A 6000-nucleotide genomic window follows, 5' to 3' on the forward strand; every position below is an offset into this window, starting at 1 on the left:
TTACCAACAAATTTTAAATTTATTAGCACCACTACCGAATTTATCAATATAGATTCTCATTTTTTATTTAATTCAGATTGTAGTGTGAATTTTTCGGATAGAGTTACAATTTGAATAAATAATATAATTTATATTCCATAGTCATTAAAAATGTAAATATATATTTGGAAAAGAAAAAGAGTAAATGATAAAATAAAGTGAGAAAAATAGAAATGAAAGAAAATAAAAATAAGAGAAAAGGAAATGGCGTAAAATGAGAAAAAATTATAAGAAAAAAAAAGAAAAAGGGGAAAAACAATAGAAAAGAAAATTATAGAGAAGAAAAAAGGATGAAAGAAGAGGAAAATGATGATAAGAGAAGTGAGAGAAAATGAAATAAATAATTAGAGAAGGAAATAAACCAAGAGAAAATAATAGAAAACGATGAGTTGTAAAACTCACTATTTTTTTTTACTATAATTTTGATATAAATAATTAATTTTTATTTAAAATTTGATTTTAAATAGGTTTTTGCGTAGAAGTTAAGAGAAGAAATGAAAAGAGTTTGAATTGGAAGATTTTTGGATGGAGAGGTTATAGCCTTGGGCAAGTTTGTAACTCAAGGCGATAGACAACTCCATCTCACCCCGATTAGTAAATGGCATAAAATGAGAAAAAATTATAAATGGCATAAAATGAGAAAAAATTATAAAAAGAAGGAAAAAGGAGAAAAACAATAGAAAAGAACATTATAGAGAGAAAAAAAGGATGAAAGAAGAGGGAAAGGATGATTAGAGAAGTGAGAGAAAATGAAACAAATAATCAGAGAAGGAAATAAATGAAGAGAAAATATTAAAAAATAATGAGTTGCAAACATCACCACTTTTTCTTATTAAATTTTATAATTTTGATATAATTTTAATATAAATAATTAATTTTTACTTGAATTTGATTTTGGATAGGTTTCTGAACGGAAGTTGAGAGAAAAAAATGAAAAGAAGCTAAATTAGAAGATTTTTGAATTGGGATGTAGCCAAAGCCATGGGATGTAGCCAAAGCCATGTACAGCTTCAAATTTGAAAATTTGCCACCTCAGCCCGATTTTTTCACCTAAACATGGATAAAATCAGTTTTAAATTGGATCAAATATAATCAGATTAGAATACTAGTAAAATAGGAGAAGCAAAGTTTATATTAAATTATTAAATTTTATCTTTTTGTTGAAGGAAAAACCAATATAAAGTCTTTCCAAAAATTAAACCTACATCATATTCTTTTATTCTCTCCCTCCTTTTCTCTCTAAGCTGCCTCCTCTCCTCTTCTCCTTTTTTCTTTTCCTCTTCTTTTCCTTTAGATTTTTGTAATTTTATTATGATATTTAAAAGCTAAACACTCTCTTTTTTTTGAAAATTAATTTAAATTGAGATTTTATTTAAATTGTGAGATTATGTGCTTCAAATATCTTTATTTTATTTCTATTTTCTATTAATTTCGGATTTTAATAAACACCACCTCTATTCTTATCTTTTTAAGAATTCAAGAAACCTATTGAATATCTTGGGTAACATATAACTAATTAATCCAATTAAATCCATAATTATTTAATTAAATTAATAACAAGTAGCCATTAATATATTAGTTTATATTAAAAAATTAGTAAATTTGATTTAAATAAATCACGTATTTTTATTAATTAAGTTTGGATTTTTATTTCTTAATACGGTTGATTAATTAAATTTATATGCGTGTTGGATTTGTTAGTTAACTATAAATTAATCTAAGCGCGAAACGTATTTAACTACTATAACCAAATAATAGATACTAAAATGAATTATTTTTCTAATCTATAATAACGGTCAAACCCTTCAATTTGATTACTTTCAACTGAATTTAATTTAATTATTTATTTTACGATCTCAATTTGCATTACTTGTTTTTTTTTTAAAAGTATTTTTGACTTGTCCAAGATAAAAACTAATTTTATAAAAAATTCTCTTCTTTTTTACTTTTTATATTAAACTACTATTTGATTTCAACTAGTCGTTTATGTGAAATCAATATTCAACTATCCTATCTACAAGTTTTTGTTAAATCAAGAAAAGAGAAATAAATTTTAATTAATAGATTTGATATCTGTTAGAAATAAATAGAAAAAATATAGAAGAAAATAAAATTAGAGAAACTAATATGAATAAAAATTATATATAAAAAAAGAGATGGAGGAAAGAAAAGAAAAATGATGAAAGAAATGAAAAAGGTGAAATTAATAGAAAGAAAAATTATAGAGCAAAATGAAGAAAATAAGAAAAGAGGGTAGAGTGAGAGAAAAAGAAAAATTGAAAAAAGGAAAATAATAAAAAAATAAGAGAAAATAATTATGAGGTAAGAAAGTCAAAATAAAAATAATAATAAGAAAAAAAGAGAGAAAATAGAAGAATGAAAAATTATATATGAATGGATGATAAAAGGAGGATATCGCGTTAATATTTATAAATGCAAATTATTAATGAATTTCAAATTTTTTTTAAAAAATGTGGGCTTTTTTTTTAAAAAAATTACTAATAAATTTAAAATTCGTTATTAAATTATTAGTAAATGAAAAATAGTAAAATTTTTTAAAAAATAACACAAAAATTTTATGCATAATCTTATATTAAATTTATCCAAAAAAATTTTTTTATTTATTAATGATAATAAAAATTAATAATAGATTTTAAAATTTATTGGTAATCTGTTGGTAAAGTATTAATAGATTTAATATTTGATTGGAATGAAATTTAGAATGAATACACTTAACGTATGAATCATTTAAAAAATAAATGTATTTGTTCTGTAGCATCAATTCGGATTGGTTTTGATTCGTTTAAAAAATATAGTTTGAGAGACTATATGTGAAGCAATTAGGTATAAATTGATATCGAACTCTCAAAATTTGATAATTTCAACTCCATTAACAACCACCTATGAATATTTTTTCAGATTACACCCATTATTTCAAGTTTTAGATCGAATTAATCCATTAACCTAAATAGTTCATGGGAGAAAATTGACTTACTTGGATTCTGGAGGATTAACGGACCAAGTGCTCCATTAACCTAAATAGTTCATGGGAGAAAATTGACTTACTTGGATTCTAGAGGATTAACGGGACCAAGTGCTAGTTTTCGGATACAAAATTCAGTAGTTTTTCAAATGTACTATATGAATGGATGGATGACAAAAGGAGGATATGGCGTGAATATTTTTAAATGCAAATTATTAATGAATTTAGTAATGAATTACAAATTTAAAAAAACGTGGGCTTTTTTTCACTAAAAATTATTAATAAATTTAAAATTCATTAGTAAACGAAAATAATAGATTTAAAAAAAAATAACACAAAAATTTTATGCAGAATTTTATCTTAAATTTATCAAGATGAAAATTTTTTTATTTATTAATGATAATAAAAATTAATAATAAATTTTAAAATTTATTGATAATTTGTTGGTAAATTATTAATAGATTTAAAATCTATTAATAATTTCAATAGTTTTTCAAATGTACTAATAAATTGAAATTCATCAATAAATTACAACATATTTGTTAATTGATTTTAAGATAATTATTAAATTTTGATATTAATTATTTTATATTTATAAATTATCAATCGTATTTTAATTAAAATCTATTAATAAGATTAACAGATTTAAACTTTAAACAAAATATTTATATTAAAAATTATCAATTAATTTTAAAATCGATTAGCAAATTCGTTAATATAACTATCAATTAATTTTAATTAAAATTGACTGGTAACTCAACAGAGTTTTTAAAGAAAATATGAGGAAATTTATTACTGAATTTCAATAACTTATTAGTATATTTGTACGCATTCTCTTTATTAAAAAATGACCAAGCTAGCTATTTAAAAATGACTCTCATATTATTGGCTAATATGTCAAACTAACTACTTTGTAGTTTCTTTCATTTATTAATACGTAATGGATTTAATTTATAATAAATAGACCAACACTAATAGCTCATTCGCCCAAACAAATGCATTAATAATTCAACCATCTTCTATGACAGCCTGGCTGCTGTGTGGAGATTACTTGCTCAAGTTTTATTTTTTATTCAATTATTTTCAGTTTAAATAATTGAAAAAGGGTTAAATACTAATTAAACTTAAAGGCCATGATTGCTCATTGATAGAGTCTTAGATAAGTATATCCATTCATACGTCTAGGTGGAAATCACGTTAACCTTATGCCCTAATAAACAATAAACAACTTGTTATCTTTATAAGACTTTTATATTTTTATTTTTATATATTTCATAATTTTATATTGCCCACTACACCAAATTGATTGGTAGTTAAAATATCTCTCTCAAACATTTGGATTGGACCTCAGATATAAATCATTAATGGCACCCTTGAGCCCAGTAAAAAATAAATTAGGTACAAATAAACCTGATTAGTCTTACTGTAATGCATTAATTTAATACTTCAATATCTATTTCTTTATTTATTATTATTTTTCAAAAACCTCATTGACGAGATGAATAGTACCTTCAAAATTAAAAAAGCATTGTTGATATTTGTGAGCCGGCTTAGATTATTATTTTTATAAATAAATTTTAACAAATAAAAAAAACTCTTACGAGCACATATGACTTCTATTTTAATCTGGTGTTATAATTTAACATTCTTTTATGCTCAAAAATAAATTGAGCATGTGGAAATTGATACATAGCCCCTCATACTTTTTATTATTATTATTTAAAAAAGATTGTGATCAAACAATTAAAAATTTAGATTCCTACAATGAATAATTTTCACCGCTAAAGGGTTTTCCTTTGTCACAAAAAGCTTATATGATAGATTTATGATAAAATTAATCATGTGATTGATAGCTTCGTCACAAACTTTTTGCAATAAAACTTGTGTCTATCGCTACTATGTCGACGAACTTTGTGATTGCACTGCTAAATCAACGGCAAAATTTCTTCATTGCAAAAATTTCTTCATTGCAAAATGGTATGTATTGTTACTCTCAAACTCTTATTAAGTATGAAGTTTATAAGATCTATTATCGTGTTAATGGCTTAAAAAAGCCTTTCATTAAAAAAAAAAATATAAGTTACAAATTATCTTATTGCAAAATGGTGATGTTTGTTTCACTTTGATATTTTGACTCTACATAAATTTTAGGACCATGTATTATTATGGGTCATCTTAAGCAAATTTAATTTTTATAATTTTATATATTTTACAAGAATTATTTTACAGATGAGTCTTAATAGGCTATGTTATCTATAAAAGAGATACAAATCTAAAATGATAGTGCGCTATACATATTGAAAGATTCTTCTTCAAATTCAAGTGATCTATCGCTCACACGATGTAAGAGTGTCCTTAATTGATAGAAGAGTACTTTTGTTAAATTATTTATGTAATGATGTTCATTTTATTTTTTTATATATATTAAAAAATATAATTTTTTAATTATATTAAAATATTTAGAAATTTTTTTAAAAATAAAATAAAATAAAATTAAATACAATTATAATAATCAATTTATATACTTTTATAGTTTAGAAAAAATAAATAATAATTTTAAAATAATAAAAAAAAAGATAAAAATTTATAGAGCAGTATTTTATTGTAATATTTTAAAAGCCTTGGGTCTAGGTCGGTCTTTATTTTGTTTTATTTTATGGGTCTTGGTCTATATATTATAAAACGTTAATTCTAGAAGGCTTAATAATCAATAATTCAACGTGCTTTTATCTCATTGGATAGATATTATTGATTAATTAGATGGTCATCACCTAATAATTATCTCAGCTCCACAATACGGCTTCAACCTCAATATCTTTCACACTTGTAAGCTCTACAAATATATTAATATTAATATTTTTTATAATGTTTATATATTAATATTTAATAGATTTTATTATTAATATTTAAATAAAAATTATTGGTGTTACATAATTTCAAGTTATAAAATTAATATTATATTGCGATTAAATACATCA

The sequence above is a fragment of the Manihot esculenta genome, chromosome 11 (assembly GCF_001659605.2).
Source record: "Manihot esculenta cultivar AM560-2 chromosome 11, M.esculenta_v8, whole genome shotgun sequence".
Classification (NCBI taxonomy): Eukaryota; Viridiplantae; Streptophyta; class Magnoliopsida; order Malpighiales; family Euphorbiaceae; genus Manihot; species Manihot esculenta.